This window comes from Oncorhynchus keta, unplaced genomic scaffold, assembly GCF_023373465.1.
Source record: "Oncorhynchus keta strain PuntledgeMale-10-30-2019 unplaced genomic scaffold, Oket_V2 Un_contig_11544_pilon_pilon, whole genome shotgun sequence".
Taxonomy (NCBI): Eukaryota; Metazoa; Chordata; class Actinopteri; order Salmoniformes; family Salmonidae; genus Oncorhynchus; species Oncorhynchus keta.
This window is the reverse complement of record NW_026277538.1, coordinates 15,337-27,333: the sequence shown is the minus strand read 5'-3', so window position 1 is coordinate 27,333 and position 11,997 is coordinate 15,337.

Below are 11,997 nucleotides of genomic sequence, written 5' to 3'. Positions count from 1 at the left end.
CATACCTCTGTTCCCAGTGTGGCAAGAGTTTTAGCTGGCCAGGGCAACTGAAAGAGCACGAGAGGACACACACAGGAGTGAAGCCTTACTATTGCTCCCTGTGTGGAAAGAGTTTTACCCATTTAGGGAACTTAAAAAGGCATAAAAGATCACACGCTGTAGAGAAGCCGTATCAATGCTCCCAGTGTGAAAACGTGTTTTTATCACCATGGGACCTGAAAAAACATGAGAGAACACACTCTGTAGAGAGGCCTTTCAAATGCTCTCAGTGTGGAAAGAGATTTATCCAGCGTTGTCACTTGAAAGCGCATGAAAAAATACACACAGGCGAAAAACCATTGTGCTCTCATTGTGGAAAGAGTTTTACCCAGTTAGGGAGCCTGAAAGAGCACGAGAGGACACACACGGGAGAGAAGCCATACCACTGTTCCCGGTGTGGAAAGAGTTTTACCCGGTTATGGTGCCTGAAAGCACATGAGAGAATGAAGAAGCTGTGTTCTGACTTAAGTTTTTGACTGAGAAGTAGTGTTTTTGTTCATGTTACGTAAAATCAACTTGGTTCGATGATAGAATCCTTAGTTGCTGCCTACTTTTTAAAAAAACTTCTAAATTAATGATACTCATTGATTCTTGATTGAACATAACTTATAAAAATGCCTCATGAGCTTAGTTCAACTGTCATACTCAGATTCCAAAATACACGCTTGATTTGCACCAATGTTTTGTAAACAATGTAAATGTAAACACACATTGTAATATGAGCCTCAAAACAGATTATAGTTTAAACTATAATTTTCGGTCAAACTAAAGATTCTAGCTTTAAACGGTCCAATGCAGCCTGTTTTAAAAAAAATCTCGATATCAAATCATTTCTGGGTAATATTTAGGTCCCTTACTGTAATATTTAGGTCCCTTACTGTAATATTTAGGTCCCTTACTGTAATATTTAGGTCCCTTACTGTAATATTTAGGTACCTTACTGTAATATTTAGGTCCCTTACTGTAATATTTAGGTCCCTTACTGTAATATTTAGGTCCCTTACTGTAATATTTAGGTCCCTTACTGTAATATTTAGGTCCCTTACTGTAATATTTAGGTCCCTTACTGTAATATTTAGGTCCCTTACTGCAATATTTAGGTATCTTACTGTAATATTTAGGTCCCTTACTGTAATATTTAGGTCCCTTACTGTAATATTTAATATTTAGGTCCCTTACTGTAATATTTAGGTCCCTTACTGTAATGTTTAGGTACCTTACTGTAATATTTAGGTCCCTTACTGTAATATTTAGGTCCCTTACTATTTAGGTCCCTTACTGTAATATTTAGGTCCCTTACTGTAATATTTAGGTCCCTTACTGTAATATTTAGGTCCCTTACTGTAATGTTTATGTCCCTTACTGTAATATTTAGGTCCCTTACTGTAATATTTAGGTCCCTTACTGTAATATTTAGGTCCCTTACTGTAATATTTAGGTCCCTTACTGTAATATTTAGGTACCTTACTGTAATGTTTAGGTCCCTTGCTGTAATATTTAGGTACCTTACTGTAATATTTAGGTACCTTACTGTAATGTTTAGGTACCTTACTGTAATATTTAGGTACCTTACTGTAATATTTAGGTCCCTTACTGTAATGTTTTTCAATTTCCTTCCTGAACCTTGTTCTCCAGGTGAGACACACCCAGCATGTTAGCGTTAGCTAGCTATAGCTAGCTACTTGAGTCAACACACTATGAGTAACGTTTACCCCTTTTCAATGTAACTAAACGCTAGCAAACGTATTAATGTTACAAACACTGTTATTGCTAGCTGGATAACACAAACACTAGCTAGGTAACTAGCTATATGCCTAAACTATAGAAATCACGATGATGATAACTAGGGAGTAATGTATAGTGTCTATGCCAAAATTGTCATACATTCTTCTTCTCTACCACAGATTCCCATAAAGTCTCAGATTCCAGGATGGGGAAAAGGCTTACGAGAAAGAAACAGATGGAGATTGAATTAGACAGAGATGTCGATTTCTATTATTACTTGCAATGTTGAAAAGGGAAGAATAATATCACATTTTTCTAAATGAGCTATCTAGGCTACTCACTGTACTACAGATGTTTCTAAATTAGCTATCTAGGCTACTCACCGTACTACAGGCTACAGATGTTTCTAAATGAGCTATCTAGGCTACTCACTGTACTATAGGCTACAGATGTTTCTAAATGAGCTATCTAGACTACTCACTGTACTACAGGCTACAGATGTTTCTAAATGAGCTATCTAGACTACTCACTGTACTACAGGCTACAGATGTTTCTAAATTAGCTATCTAGACTACTCACTGTACTACAGATGTTTCTAAATTGAGCTATCTAGACTACTCACTGTACTACAGATGTTTCTAAAATGAGCTATCTAGACTACTCACTGTACTACAGATGTTTCTAAATGAGCTATCTAGACTACTCACTGTACTAAAGATGTTTCTAAATGAGCTATCTAGACTACTCACTGTACTACAGATGTTTCTAAATGAGCTATCTAGACTACTCACTGTACTACAGATGTTTCTAAATGAGCTATCTAGACTACTCACTGTACTACAGATGTTTCTAAATGAGCTATCTAGACTACTCACTGTACTACAGATGTTTCTAAATGAGCTATCTAGACTACTCACTGTACTATAGGCTACAGATGTTTCTAAATTAGCTATCAAGGCTACTACTGTACTACAGGCTACAGATGTTTCTAAATTAGCTATCTAGACTACTCACTGTACTAGATGTTTCTAAATGAGCTATCTAGACTACTCACTGTACTTGTTTCTAAATGAGCTATCTAGACTACTCACTGTACTACAGATGTTTCTAAATTAGCTATCTAGACCACTCACCGTACTATAGGCTACAGATGTGAGTCACCACTAAAATAGTTATTAATGTTATTGAGTAGGCCTACATCTTTGTTTAATCTTTGTCTAACAATAAAACAACTTATTATTTTGTAAGAAATGTAAAGGCTTTTTACAATAAATTTGACTGAAGTAGAAGCTCATCTTTTATTCTCATATTTATTGTCTGCCGTTGTCTTGATGTCCCTTGTATGTTTGATGATTTGTTTGTACATACACAGAGCAGAAACAACATTTCCCCACTGGGATGAAAAAGTAATTATCTTATCTTGTGATGAAGGAAAGTATTGGCTGTAAAGGGTTTGAGAAAATGTATTTTCTCATTTTGATATTATTATTATTTGCGAGAATAAATGTCGTTGAATAACTGCTTTACCAACTCCAGTCAGCAGATGGCGATGTGAGTCTTTCAGTTGATTTTTTGTTGTTGTACATAATCTAATGGACTGGACGGGACTCTCCCTAAAAACAAAATGGCAACGAAGTCAGCCACCTCGGTAGCTTACTATCTGGGGCAGCAGGGTAGCCTAGTGGTTAGAGTGTTGGACTAGTAACCGGAAGGTTGCGAGTTCAAATCCCGAGCTGACAAGGTACAAATATGTCGTTCTGCCCCTGAACAGGCAGTTAACCCACTGCTTCTAGGCCGTCACTGAAAATAAGAATGTGTTCTTAACTGACTTGCCGAGTTAAATAAATAAAAAATAAATAAACTTAAACTCAAACTCTGTGAAACATGTATTTGGACTTCAATCGGAGGCTGGTAACTAAAGAACTTATCCTCTGCAGTAGAGGTAACTCTAATTAACTTATCCTCTGCAGTAGAGGTAACTCTAATCAACTTATCCTCTGCAGTAGAGGTAACTCTAATGAACTTATCCTCTGCAGTAGAGGTAACTCTAATCAACTTATCCTCTGCAGTAGAGGTAACTCTAATGAACTTATCCTCTGCAGTAGAGGTAACTCTAATGAACTTATCCTCTGCAGTAGAGGTAACTCTAATCAACTTATCCTCTGCAGTAGAGGTAACTCTAATGAACTTATCCTCTGCAGTAGAGGTAACTCTGATGAACTTATCCTCTGCAGTAACTCTAATGAACTTATCCTCTGCAGTAGAGGTAACTCTAATTAACTTATCCTCTGCAGTAGAGGTAACTCTAATCAACTTATCCTCTGCAGTAGAGGTAACTCTAATCAACTTATCCTCTGCAGTAGAGGTAACTCTAATGAACTTATCCTCTGCAGTAGAGGTAACTCTAATGAACTTATCCTCTGCAGTAGAGGTAACTCTAATGAACTTATCCTCTGCAGTAGAGGTAACTCTAATGAACTTATCCTCTGCAGTAGAGGTAACTCTAATGAACTTATCCTCTGCAGTAGAGGTAACTCTAATGAACTTATCCTCTGCAGTAGAGGTAACTCTAATGAACTTATCCTCTGCAGTAGAGGTAACTCTAATGAACTTATCCTCTGCAGTAGAGGTAACTCTAATGAACTTATCCTCTGCAGTAGAGGTAACTCTAATTAACTTGTCCTCTGCAGTAGAGGTAACTCTAATTAACTTATCCTCTGCAGTAGAGGTAACTCTAATGAACTTATCCTCTGCAGTAGAGGTAACTCTGATGAACTTATCCTCTGCAGTAGAGGTAACTCTGATGAACTTATCCTCTGCAGTAGAGGTAACTCTGATGAACTTATCCTCTGCAGTAGAGGTAACTCTAATGAACTTATCCTCTGCAGTAGAGGTAACTCTGATGAACTTATCCTCTGCAGTAGAGGTAACTCTAATTAACTTATCCTCTGCAGTAGAGGTAACTCTAATTAACTTATCCTCTGCAGTAGAGCTAACTCTAATTAACTTGTCCTCTGCAGTAGAGGTAACTCTAATGAACTTATCCTCTGCAGTAGAGGTAACTCTAATGAACTTATCCTCTGCAGTAGAGGTAACTCTAATTAACTTGTCCTCTGCAGTAGAGGTAACTCTAATTAACTTATCCTCTGCAGTAGAGGTAACTCTGATGAACTTATCCTCTGCAGTAGAGGTAACTCTAATGAACTTATCCTCTGCAGTAGAGCTAACTCTAATGAACTTATCCTCTGCAGTAGAGGTAACTCTAATTAACTTATCCTCTGCAGTAGAGGTAACTCTAATTAACTTATCCTCTGCAGCAGAGGTAACTCTGGGTCTTCCTTTCCTGCGGCGGTCCTCGTGAGAGCCAGTTTCATCATAGCGCTTGATATTTTTTGCGACTGCACTTGAAGTTCTTGAAATTGTACACATTGACTGACCTTCATGTTGTAAAGTAATGATGTTGTTTCTCTGCTTATTTGAGCAATTATTGCCATAATATGGACTTGGTATTTTACAAAATAGGGCTCTTCTGTGTACCCCTACCTTGTCACAACACAACTGATTGACTCAAACATTAAGAAGGAAAGAAATTCCACAAATTAACTTTTAACAAGGCACACCCAGTTAATTGAAATGCATTCCAGGTGACTACCTCATGAAGCTGGTTGAGAGAATGCCAAGAGTGTGCAAAGCTGTCAAGGCAAAGGGTGGCTACTTTGAATCTCAAATATGAAATATATTTTGATTTGTTTAACATTTTTGGTGGGGGTTACTACATGATTCCATATGTGTTATTTCATAGATTTGACGTCTTCACTATTATTCTACAATGTAGAAAATTGTATAAATAAAAACCCTTGAATGATACTGTATATTTACATATATTTTAATATATATATATATATCACAACATTTTAATGTATTTCTATATATTATTTTTCTGTTTGCATGTACAGGCCGTCAAATCAAATCCTCCTAAAGTTGTTTTTGACAAAAAGGAAAAGGTATCAGTTTGTCGTGAGGTAATGATCAGCTTTGAATCCCATGGTAATGCTGCCATGATTTAGTGCTTCCAAACTTGGTGCTTATCGCAATATTTTTTTCCATGGCAAAAATTAAAACACGAAGCTGACTTAACTCTTCGGTCCTTTAAAAACCTGCTCTTTGTAAAATATTGTGTGCTATAGCCATCATTAGGGCTGTTTTCCTAAAGAAAAATGTTACATCCGTTTGGTGTTTTGCCACGATACTATCGTCCCTGGCCTATTCCAAACCGTTTGGTGTTTTGCCACGATACTATCGTCCCTGGCCTATTCCAAACCGTTTGGTGTTTTGCCACGATACTATCGTCCCTGGCCTATTCCAAACCGTTTGGTGTTTTGCCACGATACTATCGTCCCTGGCCTATTCCAAACCGTTTGGTGTTTTGCCACGATACTATCGTCCCTGGCCTATTCCAAACCGTTTGGTGTTTTGCCACGATACTATCGTCCCTGGCCTATTCCAAAACGTTTGGTGTTTTGCCACGATACTATCGTCCCTGGCCTATTCCAAACAGTTTGGTGTTGTGCCACGATACTATCGTCCCTGGCCTATTCCAAACCGTTTGGTGTTTTGCCACGATACTATCGTCCCGGGCCTATTCCAAACCGTTTGAAACATTCTGTGTTTGAGCTACAGACTCCTTTTGTCCCCCATTGGATTCGTCCGTTTCTTCTGCGTCTGCCGATACCAACCATTAATCTGTGTGATTAATGATACCGAATCAAATCAAATGTTATTGGTCACATACACAGGGTTAGCAGATGTTATTTTGATTGTAGCGAAATGCTGGTGCTTCTAGTTCCGACAGTGCGGAAATATCTACATGTAATCTAACAATTCCACAATAACTACCTAATACGCACAAATATAAGTAAAGAAATGGAATAAGAATAAATACATATAAATATACGGATGAGCAATGACAGAGCAGCATAGGCTAAGATGATTGTATAAAATACAGTATATAAATATATATATTTTTTAACCTTTATTTAACCAGGCAAGTCAGTTAAGAACACATTCTTATTTTCAATGACGGCCTTAGGAACAGGGGTTAACTGCCTGTTCAGGGCAGAACGACAGATTTGTACCTTGTCAGCTCGGGGTTTGAACTCGCAACCTTCTGGTTACTAGTCCAACGCTCTAACCACTAGGCTACGCTGCCGCCCCATATGAGATGAGTAATGCAAGATATGTGTAAAAATATTAAAGTGACTAGTGATTAATTTATTAAATTGGTCAATGATTTCAAGTCTGTATGTAGGCAGCAGCCTCTCTGTTAGTGATGGCTGTTTAACAGTCTGATGGCCTTGAGATGGAAGCTGTTTTTCAGTCTCTCGGTTCCCAGCTTTGATGCACCTGTACTGACCTGTGAAAAAACACGTTTTAAACCCTGGTAACTCCACTTGTCTTCGCTGTATCAACATGACTAGCAACACGACTAGCAACACGACTATCAACATGACTAGCATCATGACAAACAACATGACTAGCATCATGACTAGCAACATGACAAACAACATGACTAGCAACACGACTAGCAACACGACTATAAACATAACTAGCATCATGACTAACAACATGACTAGCATCATGACTAGCAACATGACAAACAACATGACTAGCAACACGACTAGCAACACGACTATCAACATAACTAGCATCATGACTATCAACATGACAAACAACATGACTAGCATCATGACTAGCAACATGACAAACAACATGACTAGCATCATGACTAGCAACATGACAAACATCATGACTAGCATCATGACTATCGACATGACAAGCATCATGACTAGCATCATGACTATCAACATGACAAACAACATGACTAGCATCATGACTATCAAACATGACAATCATGACTATGACATAGACAAACAACATGACTAGCATCATGACTAGCAACATGACAAACATCATGACTAGCATCATGACTATTGACATGACTAGCATCATGACTATCGACATGACTAGCATCATGACTAGCATCATGACTATCAACATGACAAACAACATGACTAGCATCATGACTAGCAACATGACAAACATCATGACTAGCATCATGACTATTGACATGACTAGCATCATGACTATCGACATGACTAGCATCATGACTATCATCATGACTAGCATCATGACTATCGACATGACTAGCATCATGACTAGCATCATGACTATCAACATGACTAGCAACATGACAAACATCATGACTAGCAACATGACAAACAACATGACTAGCAACATGACTTTCAACATGACAAACAACATGACTAGCATCATGACTAGCACATGACTAGCAACATGACTGGCACATGAATATCAACATGACAAACATCATGACTATCAACATGACTAGCAACATGACAAACATGACTAGCAACATGACAAACATGACTAGCAACATGACTGGCACATGACTAGCATCATGACAAACAACATGACTATCAACATGACTAGCAACATGACAAACATGACTAGCAACCTGACTAGCATCATGACTATCATCATGACTAGCAACATGACAAACATGACTAGCAACATGACTAGCACACGACGAGCAACATGACTAGCACACGACTAGCAACATGACTAGCACACGACTAGCAACATGACTATCAACATGACTAGCAACATGACTAGCATCATGACTAGCAACATGACTAGCAACATGACTAGCAACATGACTGGCACATGAATATCAACATGACTAACATCATGACTATCAACATGACATGACTATCAACATGACTAGCAACATGACTAGCATCATGACTATCAACATGACTATCGACATGACTATCAACATGACTAGCAACATGACAAACATGACTATCAACATGACTAGCAACATGACAAACATGACTATCAACATGACAAACATCATGACTAGCAACATGACTAGCAACATGACAAACATGACTATCAACATGACTATCAACATGACTATGCAACATGACAAACATGACTATCAACATGACTATCAACATGACTATCAACATGACTATCAACATGACAAACATGACTATCAACATGACTAGCAACATGACAAACATGACTATCAACATGACTATCAACATGACAACATGACTAGCATCATGACTATCAACATGACTAGCAACATGACTATCAACATGACTATCAACATGACTATCAACATGACTATCAACATGACTATCAACATGACTATCAACATGACTATCAAACATGACTAGCATCATGACTAGCAACATGACAAACATGACTATCAACATGACTATCGACATGACTAGCATCATGACTATCAACAACATGACTATCAACATGACTATAGCAACATGACTATCAACATGATCAACATGACTATCAACATGACTATCAACATGACTAGCAACATGACTATCAACATGACTATCAACATGACTATCAACAAACATGACTAGCATCATGACTAGCAACATGACTATCAACATGACTATCAACATGACTATTTCTATCGACATGACTAGCAACATGACTATCAACATGACTAGCAACATGACTAGCAACATGACTATCAATGACTATGACGATGACTATCAACATGACTAGCATCATGACTAGCAACATGACTATCAACATGACTATCAACATGACAAACATGATCAACATGACTAGCATCATGACTAGCAACATGACTATCAACATGACTACTATCATGACTATCAAACCCTAGCAACATGACAAATCATGACTATCAACATGACTATCAACCTGACTAGCATCATGACTATCAACATGACTAGCAACATGACCTGACTATCAACATCAGCATCATGACTATCACCATGACTAGCAACATGACTATCAACATGACTATCAACATGACTATCAACATGACTAGCAACATGACTAGCATCATGACTAGCAACATGACTGGCACATGAATATCAACATGACTATCAACATGACAAACATGACTATCAACATGACTATCAACCTGACTAGCATCATGACTATCAACATGACTAGCATCATGACTAGCAACATGACTGGCACATGAATATCAACATGACAAACATCTATCCATGACAAACAAAGACATGACTAGCAACATGACAAACATGACTATCAACATGACTATCAACCTGACTAGCATCATGACTAGCATCATGACTAGCATCATGACTATCAACATGACTAGCATCATGACTATCAACATGACTATCAACACGACTAGCAACATGACTATCAACATGACTATCAACATGACTAGCAACATGACAAACATGACTAGCAACATGACTAGCATCATGACTATCAACATGACATCAACATGACTATCAACATGACTAGCAACATGACAAACAACATGACTAGCATCATGACTATCAACATGACTATCAACATGACTAGCAACATGACTAGCAACATGATAAACATGACTAGCAATCATGACTAGCATGACTAGCAACATGATACATGACTAGCAACATGACTATCAACATGACTATCAACATGACTAGCAACATGACAAACATCATGACTAGCAACATGACTATCAACATGACTAGCAACATGACTAGCAACATGACTAGCAACATGACAAACATGACTAGCATATCAACATGACTATCAACATGACTATCAACATGACTATCAACATGACTATCAACATGACTAGCAACATGACTAGCAACATGACTAGCAACATGACTAGCAACACTAGCAACATGACTATCAACATGACTATCAACATGACTAGCAACATGACTATCAACATGACTAGCAACATGACTAGCATCATGACTATCAACACGACTAGCAACATGACTAGCAACATGGCATGACTATCAACATGACTATCAACATGACTAGCAACATGACTATCAACATGACATGACTACTATGACATCATGACTATCAACATGACTATCAACATGACTAGCAACATGACACTATCAACCTGACTAGCATCATGACTATCAACATGACTATCAACATGACAAACAACATGACTATCAACATGACTAGCATCATGACTAGCAACATGACTAGCATCATGACTATCATCTAACATGACTATCATGACTATCGACTAGCATCATGACTAGCAACATGACATCATGACTAGCAACATGACTAGCAACATGACTAGCATCATGACTATCATGACATCATGACTAGCACATGACATGACTAGCAACATGACTAGCATCACGACTAAATGACTAGCACGACTAACCAAACGACTAGCACATGGACGTTTCAACTGTCAAGTGTACACAAAGAAGGATGTATATGCATCCATACAACTGTCTCTTTCAACCTGCTCATAAATGTTATTTTATTTTTTATTATGGAAATGTTCTGAAAACTTTTTATCATGTGGCGGTTTCATTCAGGTGTTTAAAGGTGAATGCACCAATTTGTAAGTCGCTCTGGATAAGAGCGTCTGCTAAATGACTTAAATGTAATGTAAATGTAACGAAATACTCTGTCTTTGACAGGAGAGAGACCAGACTCTCCCTCTGACAAGAGTCCTTCAGGGGAAACAGACCCAGGGAAGAGGCCTTCAGGGGAACCAGACCCAGGGAGGAGACCTTCAGGGGAACCAGACCTAGAGACTACCAAACCAGTAGGACGACACTGCTGCTCCCACTGTGGAAGGAGATTTACCAAGTTTCACAACCTAAAAGAGCACGAGAGGACACACACAGGAGAAAAGCCTTTCCAATGTTCCCAGTGTGGAAAGAGTTTTAGCCGGTTAGACAGCCTGAAAATGCATGAAAGAATTCACTCTGGAGAGAAGCCTTACCAATGCTCCTATTGTGTAATGAGTTTTTCACGATCACAGGCCCTCAAAAGGCATGAGAGGGACACACACAGGAGAAAAGCCTTTTCAATGCTCCCAGTGTGGAAATAGTTTTACCCTGTTGGCACACCTGAAATCACATGAGAGGACGCACACAGGAGAAAAGCCTTTTCAATGTTCCCAGTGTGGAAAGAGTTTTACCGGTTAAGGACCCTAATTAGGCACCAAGGAATACACAAAGAAGGAAGGAAGACCTTCCATTGCTCTCAGTGTGGAAAGAGTTTTACTGAGTTATGGGGCGTAAAAATACACGAGAGAATTCACTCTACACACAGAGGAGAAAGGCCTTTCCAATGCTCCCAATGTGGAAAGCGTTTACCCAGTTAGGGAACCTGAATTTACATAAGATA